This window comes from Ranitomeya variabilis, chromosome 7 (assembly GCF_051348905.1).
Source record: "Ranitomeya variabilis isolate aRanVar5 chromosome 7, aRanVar5.hap1, whole genome shotgun sequence".
NCBI classification, from domain to species: domain Eukaryota; kingdom Metazoa; phylum Chordata; class Amphibia; order Anura; family Dendrobatidae; genus Ranitomeya; species Ranitomeya variabilis.
In genome coordinates this window covers 17,592,783-17,607,273 of record NC_135238.1, presented here as the reverse complement: position 1 = coordinate 17,607,273, position 14,491 = coordinate 17,592,783, and the positions used below count along the sequence as shown (strand labels likewise).

At 48.6% G+C, this 14,491-nt stretch overlaps 1 protein-coding gene across 3 annotated transcripts in view; it reads right to left on the bottom strand.

Annotated features, from left to right (window-relative positions):
* The window catches only part of ARHGDIG (Rho GDP dissociation inhibitor gamma), a 31,710-nt gene extending 17,557 nt beyond the window's left edge, over positions 1–14,153 (bottom strand). The window contains exon 1 of one of the 3 annotated variants that reach the window (XM_077274285.1): positions 13,994–14,153. The gene's annotated coding sequence lies outside the window, so the exon portion shown is untranslated. Of the gene's footprint in view, positions 1–12,537; positions 12,562–13,984 lie in introns of those variants that run through there. The other 2 variants (XM_077274287.1, XM_077274286.1) reach the window with 2 other exon arrangements.
* Positions 14,154–14,491: the final 338 nt, after the last annotated feature.

Genomic DNA, 14,491 nt, shown 5'->3' with positions numbered 1-14,491 from the left:
ATCCATAGGAACGGAACCTACGTACTATATACAGTGTATATGCATATATCATGTTCATCCAGAGCCGCCAGTTTCACGATCATAGTGCCAACTCTACAGCTGTTAACTTAAAAAGGGAAAAGGGTAATTGTTGTAAAGAACTGATCCCCGGCGATCAATCATGATCATCAGGGAAAGATGCACATTTTTCCTGCGGTGGCCACTGCTGGTGATGTGTGGTATTACATGATGCTAATGTAAATGAATGGGCAACTATGTAACGCAGTCGCGTCGAGTCCTCCAGAGTGGACCATTAATGTAATCAAGTGGTGTCCAAAGGGATAAAGCATTTAGGGGACCCTGATCCTCCACCAATGACCCCTAAAATAATAAGAAACTGCCCTCTAGGTGGCGCACGGTCGCTTTAACATTCACTTAAAAGGGACATTCCAGGTGAGGATCATAAGTATTTAGAGTCACCTAGGACAGATACTTGCACTCATGATGTAATTTCTTTCCGACAGTCTCTCCCATCAAGGCTACGGACACAAACCACAGACTTGGGAGATTTCCTTCCAACTGGGAGTTAAAGGGCGTGTCCTTACCATTTAGCACAGTCAACACGGATTGGACAATGTCAGAGAATGTAGGGACACGCCCAAAGTAACGCCACCAGATGGCCATACGCCCCTAAGTAACAACACCCAGTGGCCATTTTATTCTTAAAATTTCTTGGAGGTATAAACAGAGGATTTGCACAACACGGATGTCTAGGAAAAGCAGCTCCAGACTTGTTATTTGTTGGGGGAAACATGTATTCACTAAAAGAGACACAAGCCCCTTTAAGAAAAAAAAAAGGCATCCAGTAACCAGATTTCAGCAGTATCCACTTCAAGAAATAAAAAAAAAAAAAAAAAAAAATATTCAAACATAAAACAGCTAGACTGAAGACAACACCGCCATAGGGGAAGAGAGAAGTAAATATCCCAGGATCACAAGACACTCACAAGGGGATTTGGCCCTCAAGGAACCTACAATGTTCAGATTAAAAGAAGTTAATCAAGTTAGGAAGTTATATGGCTTCAAAAATCCAATCTGTGTTGGCCAAAAAGGCTCAAGTTCCTCCACTGAGGTCATCTTCTGAAATACGGAACAAGCTGACGTCTTGGCATCAGACTACTCAATCTTAAGACTTAGGAAGGTCTTTAAAAGAGCTACCAAAGCCCATCTGGAGCATAGATGTTCCCAATATCTTCAGAAATATTTTGAACTTGAATATTCTGAACCGAGGAACCTTTTAGGAGTGAAAGATCTACCACCACCATCATCTTCATGAACATCACACCAAGCAGATACGTTTCTCCAGATGATGAAGATCACATCCCGAGTGCTCACCTTACTTTCAAGCTTGTGGAACATGGCCGCCTATATAGATGTTAGATACCAACTGGTGGTTTAGAATTCAATGATCTGGACCTTCTTGATAGTTTGATAAGACCAATATGATGACCATCCATGCCTTCTTGCAACGTTTGTGGAAGATTGAGTGGAACCCAAGAAAAAGTGTCTCCACCAAAAGAGACCTCATCTTCAAACAGATAGTCCCGACATCATCCAGACCATGGTGACAAATTCTTCATTAGATGGCCATTCTTGACCATAGCTTGAGCTTCAAGAATCCCCCTTTCCTTAGTCCTTTGGAAGGATGCTACAAGATTACATTACACCTTTCTTCCGCCAGTAACGGAAAAGTCATGCAAACAGATTCTTCGTGTTAGGAGGGCCAGCAAATATTAACACCGGGTTGGTAACAAGGTAGGATTAGGAAGGAAAGGTCTTCATAAAGACAACTTAAAATATGAAAATAAAGGGGAGGAAAATAAACAGGAACCAGATCCCAAGGACCAATATCATAACTTTTTTCAGGTGGACACATGGTCAGGTCTCTTGTTTTAGGTTATTCTTAAAATCGTTGACCCTGAAAAAAATAAAATGAGTCACCAAGAAAGTGTCTGCCAAGAATGATTTTTGGAGGTTGGAATTTTTATTTTTTTTTTGACTAAAAAGTTGTCCCTCCATTTAGCCAATTTGGAAGAACTTAGAGGAGGTGATGTGCCCGCAGAATGAACTTCTCAAATCTGTCGATGGACCCCAAGTTAACCAACAAAGACTTTCCAACAAAATAATGGGTGGTCACCACTACAGTGGGACACAACAATGAATTCCCCTTTCATAGGCGTCCCCTCCCCACCAAAAAATTGCTGTAAGTAGCACAATGGTGTGCAATTTGGGCAAGTGCAAGTCATCGATAGCGCCATATTGGCCAAGTCTCAATTTCCACCATGGAGCCTGCCCTTAAAATGTGCCGCCACCACACAGCGTACGGACAAGAGCGGCGCTGGAAGAAAGCGGACTGTTTGTAGTCTCAGACGCCCTTTTAAGCAAGTGGCGCCTTTTCGTGTATGATAATGTCATGTAAGGTAAACAGAAAGACGGGAGGGTTCACATACTTTTTTTGCGACTGTATCACGGCTCCGATTAATTGTCATGATTCACCGGCGCCTTTCTCCGAGGCTCACAATGATTTATTTGGATAAACCACGTAGACGTCTCTCGTCCGGGCTCCGGTGCCGGTTAGCAGATGCCGCGGCGAGCTGCCAAGTGGAGGAATTACTCACGAGCGCCGCAGCAGCTGTCAGCGGAGACCGATGTCACTGTCTGTACACATGACGAGGACGGCACAATTACCAAACTTCTTTAAAGACGTAAAATTATCCAAAATAAAAATATATATATAAAAAAAAATAAAATAAAAAAAATTCCTAAATTGATATGGTAAAGTCCATCACTTGCTCTGCACATTACTGTCGGAGATCCAAACATTTTTGAATGAACGCAAAGAGCCTCTCCATTCCTGACAACTTGGGAACACGTCGGGCCCATCCTATTATGGCCAAGAAGAAGGCCCCATTTTTGGGAGCGCTGCTCAGTCTCGGCCTCCAGAACCAGTCCCTACCTGCAATGGAGACCAAACAAGGCTGAACCCTGCACCTTCCTGGGGGGGTGAACCAGCTCTAAAATATGTGACCCCATCTGTAGGAAATAAAAGGATTTCCAAACCATCTTAGTTTGCCAAGGGCGCCCATTGTTTGGGCGAGGGCTAGGGTGGGAGGGGATGGGTTGAGCCTTATTGTTGTAGAGCACAGGAGAGTCATTAGCCGGATGCCGGCACGGCCGACGCTGTACATGGAGGATGCCCACTTGACGCTGTGCCAGGAACTCCAATATCCGTCTGGCCGGGGAGCGACAATAATAGACGGCGTCACGTTTTACGAGGCGGAGGGCGTTTCAGACGCCGGCATTGTTCCGATGAATAATTAGGCTAAATGAATCTCAGAATGGAGCGGATCACGTTCTGCACTGGAGCTGATAAAATAGGAAAATCTCCATGAAAAAAATCCAGAAGAAAAAACCCCAAATATGTACAAACAAACAACACGAGTGACAAAGAGGGAAGCGAAAAATAGTCACCGTCTACAGCTACCCTTGTCAGACCCAGGCTCTCCGGCTACTGCAAGACTACCACTCCCATCATGTCAGGTAGTAGTGAAATAGCTGAAAGACCAGCTTTAAAAAAATAAATAAAAAATGACAAATAAAACCCTAAAAAGTGCCACAGATTATGGGCTATGGAGGATCCGAAATTGCCCCCCCGTGTAGTTTTGGAAAATAAGATGGCGATAGATATCAGCAATTACAATCAGAGCTGGCATTGGTCGGATGGTGGCAAAATTGTACACCCCTCAGGGGCGGGAACATGGAGCCAAATGACAAAATTATATAAATTAATAGCCCCTCACCTCCGGGTTGGGTTGGACCCTACGGACTACAATGGCTACTTTATCGGCTACCCTGGTAGTTGTGTCCATGTTTACCCCCTTTATGGGGTATCATATCGCCTAAATAATGGAATGGCTTTTCTAAAGTTTTCAAAAGAATGGTGAAAGCATCCGGGCCGATGACGCCCCTTTCCCAATACTCACCCCAATGGTCGGCCCCAGAAATAAGCGTAGAGAGAGGGCAGAGGATTTCTACAGTCAAAAGTTTAATATAAAAACTAACTTATTACATTTACAGTGATTTATTTTGTTATTCCTCTTTTGGCCACTGGAGGCGCTGTTATATTTATCCTCCGAACTGGTATATGAATCAAATGCAAAAAAGGCGGCGCATTAATCATCGGGTCGGTTGCGTCACACTCTCCGTCATTCCCCTGTTTCATAAAAACTTGCCCCAACTCGCAACGGGTCTCTACAGCCGACCGAGACATCTTAGACAGAATTTTTTTTTTTTTTTTTTTTTTTTGGGGGGGGGGGGGTATGTCGGTCTTTATACTCCCATTTTCCGTCAATATGGGGGTCAGGACGACTGGGTTCTTTTGTGTCTATGCATTTCAGGATCCGGATGAGTTTATATGCGGACCCACTTTAATTAAATTCTGCAGGATGTGGATTACAGCCCACAATCGATGTTCATTAAAAGCTATACATTAGACTGCCTATGTAAGCTGCACAGACTTGTTTGTTTTAGGTAAAAAAGAAGAGAGGATAAGATTACATAAAGTCAGGCCCAGTGAAGATAAAGCTTAAAAAAAAAAAAAAAGGCAGGGAGAGAGTACAGGACCGGGAGAGAGTACAGGACCGGGAGAGAGTACAGGACCAGGGGATACTGTGACCGATATCCAGAGATTGAGCCCCCATGGAGATGACATGAAGTTATGAGGTTGCTTCTATGATTCAATAGATAAGATATTCGGATAAAGAACAGAACTTGTCAGGTGATCACACCCAGTTATGGTTTAAAGAAAAAGAAAAAAAAACAAACAAACACATAATAATATTACGGCGACGTCTAGTCACTGACAAATAACCAAGTGGCCCCAGAAGCTGCACAATAAAGTCCAATAGGGAAGAACCCTGCGACATTCACAGAGCGTCAGCCCTCGCCGCATTACTAAGGACCCCGACACGGACGCTCACATGTGTTTTATCCATTGTTGGTTAGTAAAATAAATAAATGTTTACAGAGGGAGAATAAAAGAGTTTCCTGCACAGGAGCTGCTATAGCGGGAGAGAACCAAACAACGATCCACAACATGAGAAACATGTCCAGGCTGCCAAAGGTATAACAAAGTACAGGACCGAGAATCAGGAGAGAATCGTCCACAAATAGCAACAAATACACTGAGTGCAGCTCTGGAGTATAATACAGGATGTAACTCAGGATCAGTAATGTAATGTATGTACACAGTGACTGCACCAGCAGAATAGTGAGTGCAGCTCTGGAGTATAATACAGGATGTAACTCAGGATCAGTAATGTAATGTGTGTACACAGTGACTGCACCAGCAGAATAGTGAGTGCAGCTCTGGGGTATAATACAGGATGTAACTCAGGATCAGTAATGTAATGTATGTACACAGTGACTGCACCAGCAGAATAGTGAGTGCAGCTCTGGGGTATAATACAGGATGTAACTCAGGATCAGTAATGTAATGTATGTACACAGTGACTGCACCAGCAGAATAGTGAGTGCAGCTCTGGGGTATAATACAGGAGGTAACTCAGGATCAGTAATGTATGTACATAGTGACTGCACCAGCAGAATAGTGAGTGCAGCTCTGGGGTATAATACAGGAGGTAGCTCAGGATCAGTAATGTAATGTATATACACAGTGACTGCACCAGCAGAATAGTGAGTGCAGCTCTGGGGTATAATACAGGATGTAACTCAGGATCAGTAATGTAATGTATGTACACAGTGACTGCACCAGCAGAATAGTGAGTGCAGCTCTGGGGTATAATACAGGATGTAACTCAGGATCAGTAATGTAATGTATGTACACAGTGACTGCACCAGCAGAATAGTGAGTGCAGCTCTGGAGTATAATACAGGATGTAACTCAGGACCAGTAATGTAATGTATGTACACAGTGACTGCACCAGCAGAATAGTGAGTGCAGCTCTGGGGTATAATACAGGACGTAACTCAGGATCAGTAATGTATGTACACAGTGACTGCACCAGCAGAATAGTGAGTGCAGCTCTGGAGTATAATACAGGAGGTAACTCAGGATCAGTAATGTATGTACACAGTGACTGCACCAGCAGAATAGTGAGCGCAGCTCTGGGGTATAATACAGGAGGTAACTCAGGATCAGTAATGTAATGTATGTACACAGTGACTGCACCAGCAGAATAGTGAGTGCAGCTCTGGAGTATAATACAGGAGGTAACTCAGGATCAGTAATGTATGTACACAGTGACTGCACCAGCAGAACAGTGAGTACAGCTCTGGGGTATAATACAGGATGTAACTCAGGATCAGTAATGTAATGTATGTACACAGTGACTGCACCAGCAGAATAGTGAGTGCAGCTCTGGGGTATAATACAGGAGGTAACTCAGGATCAGTAATGTATGTACATAGTGACTGCACCAGCAGAATAGTGAGTGCAGCTCTGGGGTATAATACAGGAGGTAGCTCAGGATCAGTAATGTAATGTATATACACAGTGACTGCACCAGCAGAATAGTGAGTGCAGCTCTGGGGTATAATACAGGAGGTAACTCAGGATCAGTAATGTAATGTATGTACACAGTGACTGCACCAGCAGAATAGTGAGTGCAGCTCTGGAGTATAATACAGGAGGTAACTCAGGATCAGTAATGTAATGTATGTGCAGCGCCCCAGAGTCCTGGTCGTTGCAGTACTGATGCTCCACCGCTAAGGGGGGGCTATGGTACGTCTGATGGCACTGAAGGAGTTCACCTGACCAGGTATCACAGACACCAATACACTTCACACTCCGGCCTCCAGGGGGAGCTAAGGGTGCTATGTATTAGGCCACTCCTCACAATCTGGTAAAACTGGGGGTTGGATAGGAAGTTAGTGAGAAGCTGACTGGGTTAGTGGGTTGGAACCAGGCAACATCCTGTGGCAGAGGGTGTTGCAGGGGAAGATTCAGGGGGGTCCCTGTCAGGGGTGGGATCCTGACAGCGGCCTAGCGAACAGAGAGAACGTTACGGGACCGCGCCTGCACTCCGTTGCGGCGGTACCCCAAGAAAGGACAAGAAGCGAGGTTTATTGTGCTGAGTGAGAAATGAGATCAACGCAACAAGGAGAAACACCAGTAGGAGTCGTGCTGTAAGACGAGGCAACATCCTACTGAGGCGCGCAGCCGGTGGCCGGAACACCGAGGAAGTATTGAGCTCCAGGCCTAACCTCAAACCTACGGCAGGACAGTCAGCTATAGGCGGGCTGTCTCACCTAAATCACCTAAGACGACATAGGGGGCAACAACAGGAGAGGGGCGACTCTAGGGTCCCGGAAGAGCTCCGAGCCTCCCCGTCATACGGGTGCGTCCTAGCCATATCATCTGGGGGACGAAGAAGAACATCAGAATTGAGTTGTGAGGGAACACGAGAAACGGACACAACAGTTGTGGGGACTATCCCGTAAGCACAGCAGGGGAGGACCACAACACACAAGCGCTAGCAGGTAGGCACAGATTTCCACCTGCAAAGGGAACTCTGGAGGTGCCATCGGACCGGCCGGACTTGCGCAGCCCGGTTAACAGTGTAACAGTGCTCTGGATTGGGTACCTCCAAACCTTCAGTAAAAAGGTAAAGAGACTGCAACCCTGTGTCCTTGTTATTACTGCGACCGGCACCACACCACAACAGCATCACCCTCCACCTTCATTGGACGCCCCTTAGCAGGGTCACGGGCCGGGTCTAGCCACCGTGACAACCCCAGAACTGAGACAGAGAGGCCCGGTACCGGGTGCCCCTCGGCCCTCCGGCAGTGGGGGCGCTCCATATGTACACAGTGACTGCACCAGCAGAATAGTGAGTGCAGCTCTGGGGTATAATACAGGATGTAACTCAGGATCAGTAATGTAATGTATGTACACAGTGACTGCACCAGCAGAATAGTGAGTGCAGCTCTGGAGTATGATACAGGATGTAACTCAGGATCAGTAATGTAATTTATGTACACAGTGACTGCACCAGTAGAATAGTGAGTGCAGCTCTGGAGTATATTACAGGAGGTAACTCAGGATCAGTATTGTGACAGTTTACACAGTAATTTGACTCTTTGTAGCCCAATTCTATATGGAAAGGATTAATTTAATCATTTTTCCAGCAGATAGCACAGGGGCACTAGTGATATAGACGCTCGGGAACCTGCCACAATCCAGCGACTGGATGAACTAAGCTGCTTCCTATAGGTGGCACTAGCGTTCTAGTCTTCTCTCTGAAGAGACAATTTGGATGAACCAAGGACATTTTAGGTTTTTTGATGAAAATTGATCGAACATTCTAAAAGATATTTATTGTAGTAAGGTCCGATATGGTTACGTACTGACCAGACACGGCATACGCCCCTTCGCACGATACGCCATTAGGAACCAATGCTTCCTGTGGGACCTTGTACATAGAGCGATGGGCTCATCAGGTGGGGTGAAGTCTCCAAGCTATAGGCCAGGATGAGCAGCACGGACCGGAGGAGATCATACATACATACATATTGTCCATTTCTGCTGTATCAGCGAGGACCACAGATGGTCCAGTGAGGCTGGAAACAGTAGATGCAGCTGGAGGGCAGTAACATAGGAACAGCAGAGATGCAGATACAATCCGATATCTTTCAGCAGAGATGCAGATATAATCCGATATCTTTCAGCAGGGATGCAGTTAATCACAGGAACAGCAGAGATGCAGACACAATCCGATTTTTTTCAGCAGGGATGCAGTTAACCACAGGAATAGCAGAGAGTTGAAGTACCAATATTTAATGAGATTAGTATGAAATAGGGTACGAGTTGTGAGCACAATAGTGCCTGGAATAAATGGACTGAGTTTAGGAGAGTATCAGTAAGATACTGGAAAGGAGTAGAGAGCGTCAGGGAGAATAAATAGTAAGGAGGGAAAGAGGAGACCAACTCCTACAAAAGCACATGGTACAAAGGTGTTACACCTTCCCGAATACTCAGGCCACTCATGGATGCCTGAGCCAGGCCTAAAAGGACTTGAGTGAAGAAATCAGATGTACGATGGGTTAAATTGGGTAAATAGGGAGATGACCGTAAGGAAAGAAAGCAAGGACAGGGCAGTTAAGTAACACATAGCAAGGGCGCATGGACATATGTACTGTAGACCTCCATAGCTTACAGGTGATGCTACTAGTACATAGGCCCTTTCTCTACCACCGAAGGTCTGGAATAGAGGCATCCATATATCAGCCTCGGAGAGATCAGTCATTGACTCACTAAGGCCGTGATGGTGACACCTTCACGGGTTTATGGCACCATGTCATTCCACAGGCACAACGACAAGTTGTTCCTCATCCTCGAGATAAAGGTTACCGGGGAGTGTTCTGTTGGGCAAATTCCTTTCAACAAGTCAAGATACTTCCTCATAGTAACTGAAAGACGACAAAGGTGAGGACAACCACCACCTGAGAAATCTGAGGGTAGAGGAAAGAAACTGGATATTTTATCCACCGTACAGAAGAAAACAGGCGAAGTTATAGTATCTGGCCCTCAAAATGTGTCCCCAGATATGAAAGCTACGATGAAGCAAGGTTGGCTGGAGGTGCCACCATATTTGGTCACCAAGCCACCACCACTCATCAGTAGGGTTATATCTCAGTGTGCTTGATTGACCACCACCCCATTCACAACCCCGGTTCTCAGCACTGGTGGTGGTGGTCCATTCGTCAGACATCCAGCAGGTGGGGATAACTTCCAAACTTGAGACAACCCGTTCAAAAGGGAATATGGCCCGAGCAGCAAAACCACACGTAACCGGGAGGACAGGTATGTGGAACAGTTCTCCTCATCAATGGAGACAGAGTTGGGAGATACCTTCATGCCGCCATTTGCTGGTGGACCACCACAGAGCAGACCACCACAGAGCGGACCACCGGTTCTCCACAATCCTACAATACAACATTTCCTACTTTTCAGCCACCGTACAAAACACTGCATCGGGCGGCAATGAAGAATGACGGATAAAAGTCTCCTCGAGAATTCGAAAAAGAATAAGTTACCGGGAGCTCGAAGAGACAGATTCCGATATATCTCCTTGTAAGGAGGGTCAGGACACCTTCACAGATCCGGACTTCTCCGGCGTCTACAGACTTGTCAGACCATCTTCCAGTAACTTCAGGAATGTCCATTCATCACTTCATCTAATCCCGCACCTACACCGTACCCCACAGGCCCGATAATATTCCAGAAGCGTCATAAGGGGGCCCGATGTCAGGGTCTCTGGGGCGACTCCGAGCTGGAAATGTGCGACAATAAAATACGAAGGCGGCAGGCGTTAGTTTCAGTGAGATACGTAAAAGGGAACTAAAGCAAGTCTGTTGTATGGAGAGGTATTCTCCTGTATAGCAGACCCCACATCCTGTGAGCGCAGCAATACATGTACGTAGATGGGAGTCACATGGATCGGAAGACAACTGGTGTTAAGAAATCAGAACTTGTGGAAACCGGAGATTATACTAAAGGGGACATGGAAATAAGGAAACCGTATGTAGACTCAACAGAGCTCCCCCAGAGCCAGCCAGCACCCCTCACAGCTAAAGGGAGCCAGCCAGCACCCCTCACAGCTAAAGGGAGCCAGCCAGCACCCCTCACAGCTAAAGGGAGCCAGCCAGCACCCCTCACAGCAAAAGGGAGCCAGCCAGCACCCCTCACAGCTAAAGGGAGCCAGCCAGCACCCCTCACAGCTAAAGGGAGCCAGCCAGCACCCCTCACAGCTAAAGGGTGCCAGCCAGCACCCCTCACAGCTAAAGGGAGCCAGCCAGCACCCCTCACAGCTAAAGGGAGCCAGCCAGCACCCCTCACAGCTAAAGGGAGCCAGCCAGCACCCCTCACAGCTAAAGGGAGCCAGCCAGCACCCCTCACAGCTAAAGGGAGCCAGCCAGCACCCCTCACAGCTAAAGGGAGCCAGCCAGCACCCCTCACAGCTAAAGGGAGCCAGCCAGCACCCCTCACAGCTAAAGGGAGCCAGCCAGCACCCCTCACAGCTAAAGGGAGCCAGCCAGCACCCCTCACAGCTAAAGGGAGCCAGCCAGCACCCCTCACAGCTAAAGGGAGCCAGCCAGCACCCCTCACAGCTAAAGGGAGCCAGCCAGCACCCCTCACAGCTAAAGGGAGCCAGCCAGCACCCCTCACAGCTAAAGCGAGCCAGCCAGCACCCCTCACAGCTAAAGGGAGCCAGCCAGCACCCCTCACAGCTAAAGGGAGCCAGCCAGCACCCCTCACAGCTAAAGGGAGCCAGCCAGCACCCCTCACAGCAAAAGGGAGCCAGCCAGCACCCCTCACAGCAAAAGGGAGCCAGCCAACACCCCTCACAGCATCACAGTGCCCCCCCCTCAATGGAGCCACCCAGCACCCCCCCTTACAGCATCACAGTGCCCCAAAGGGAGCCAGCCAGCACCCCTCACAGCAAAAGGGAGCCAGCCCCCTCACAGCACCAGTGCCCCTCCACAAGGGAAACAGCCAGCACCCTCACAGCGCCACAGTGCTCCCTCACAAGGGAGCCATCATCCCTCACAGCGCCAGTGCCCCTCCACAGGGGAGCCAGCCGCCCCCCCCCCCACAGCAGTGTCCCCAAAAGGGAGCCAGGCAGCACCCCCTCACAGTGCAACTCCACTAGGGAGCAAGCCGCAAGCCAGCATCGCAACAGCAAAAGGGAGCCAACCAGCCCCCTCACAGCACCATTGTCCCTCCACAAGGGAGGCATCCAGCACCCCTCACAGCGCCACAGTGCAACTCCACAATGGAGCCAGCCCCCCTCACAGCACCAGTGCCTTCATAGTAAAAGGGAGCCAGCCAGCACCCTCACAGCGCCACAGTGCTCCCTCACAAGGGAGCCAGCCAGCACACACTCCGCAGAGCTGCAGTACCCTATTCGGCCACATGGACATAGATGGCGCTCTGCATCACACAGTGATGCAAATCCTGGATACCCCATTCAACAGTGCGACTTCAGAGACATTAGTGACCTGAGAAAAAACCTCAGACTGACAGTTTCCAAGTAATATTATGTGCTTTTACACTGCAGAAAATAAGATCAATCCCGGATCAGTCCCCCGAACTCATCTTATCTGAAGCCTTCTCCAACCTGTCCAGATGTGGACGATCCCTAACGGCCGCCATGATGCATCCTACAGGGGGCACCACCCGCTGACACAGCCCCAATGATCACGTCCTCTCTGGTTCGGAGCCTCATCTGTGCCAGTCTTTACTGCGGCTCTTGAGTTCTGTTCATGAACCAGGACGTGACCATCGCAGGAAATCTGGTACTAAAATGTGCGAGCTCAACACATCGCAGGATCTCTCTCCTGTGCTGGTAGTTTGTTACAATGTATCAGTGCAGATTCCAGGCTCAGAGGATTATGAAGACAGGATGCAATTGTAGCAAACCATCAGCAGTGAGAAGTAAAGGAGGTTTTCATTCACTGACAGCAAGAAGATCTTACAATTAGAAAAATGCAGAATCCGTGATTGGAAGAAACGACTCCAAGGCTTCACCCTACAAGTCAGGAATCTGCGTCCTGCAGCGGCGAGTCCCAACCCGTCCCTGCGATCCTCGCCGTGCGATGCAGCGCAGCCCAAAGGGTTAATGACGGCCCAGGAGAGGCTCAGGGAACCGGTCTAACCTGAAAATTCACACTCCCCAAAAAAACTTTTTACTTGCCGGATTGTTGCAGAAAAGTAAAAATCCCCGTATGGGAAAGTTTTGAATCAGAAACGGTCCAAAAATGGAGTAAATTGTGCAAATGACGACCGAAAGCAGCTCAGAGGTTAAAACGTGGGACCGTCAGGGGATTGCACTACGAGCGATTGCCCAACATTACATATAAAGTGAGTTACAATACGCGGCACAGCACGGAATTTAACGACAGATGGAGCAACTTGGAAGTAATTCATGCAGCAGCATTAACCATTACAATTGCTTATAGTGCAACTCCTTAATATATTCCCATATCAGCCTGTGGCGGGAGCGCAAGGCCCCCTCTATACATGAGGCTGTGGCTTGACTGCGAGGACCCCCTATACATGAGGCTGTGGCGGGACCGTGAGGACCCCCTATACATGAGGCTGTGGTGGGACTGTGAGGACCCCCTATACATGAGGCTGTGGTGGGACTGTGAGGACCCCCTATACATGAGGCTGTGGTGGGACCGTGAGGACCCCCTATACATGAGGCTGTGGTGGGACCGTGAGGACCCCCTATACATGAGGCTGTGGTGGGACCGTGAGGACCCCCTATACATGAGGCTGTGGTGGGACCGTGAGGACCCCCTATACATGAGGCTGTGGTGGGACCGTGAGGACCCCCTATACATGAGCCTGTGAGGACCCCCTATACATGAGCCTGTGAGGACCCCCTATACATGAGTCTGTGGCGGGACTGCGAGGCCCCCCCTACCTATCAGGCAGTGGTGGAACTGCAAGGCCCAGCAATAGGCATTTAGGAGAAGCAAGTGCCAGATTACAGTTGCGCTCGCCATGTGGGCGCCCCTTCCCAATACTCCGCGTCCAGCCCTATTAACACTTCTGGGCACTGACGCACGTTGCATAATGCCCCTTTACCCCCAACCTGGACCTGCAGGACCACCGGACGGCGCCGCTGTAACCTGCACAACCCCAATAAATGACCCCCCGCCATTAATATACCTCCTGGTGCCCCATGGTGGGGTCCAATTCTGTAACTGAACAGGAGGGACCTAGGTGACAATTTCCAGCCACAGTGGTCCCCCGTCTGCCCCCGCTGCCTGGAAGTCCCATCCCATAAGTCATGGCTGGAGCCCGACCCAACCCCAATCATCCAACGTGCAAAGTTCAGCCCCACAGATCTCACCCCTGTGCCCCCCTATTCCTACCCAGACCCCAGCACTGGCAGGAAGCAGTGCAGCCCTGTACCCCTCCTACCTCTGCCTGTGGGGGTGCTGCTGGGCTCCTGGGGGCTCAGGCTGCGGCTGCTGCTGCACAGGGTGGAAGAAGTGCTGAAGTTCTGAGCTGGCCACGCCCTGTGCACTTTGCAGCCAATGAGCGGGGGTCCTGGGCTCTCTCACAGGAGGGGTGGGCTACACTCAGGAACTGGCAGACAGGAAGTGGCTGCAACAAAGCTGACATTCTCCTGCTCACAAGGGGTTAAAGGGGGGGTGAATTGGGCCTTAGGTGCCTCCTTACTGAGGGGGCAAAGTTTCCAAAACTTTTACTTTTCACTTTTTTTTCCTTTTCATTTTCAATCATGTGAAGGGTCCTGGATTTGGGGTCTTCAAAGTTCCTGCACTTTTAGAAAACTTTTCATGTTACAAAGGTTTTGATTGGCGGTGATTTTCATCAGTATTTGGTCAGTGTTTGTATCAGTTCCATCAAATTTTGGGGGCAAAGGAGATTTCTTGTTTTTTCTAACGAGCAAACATT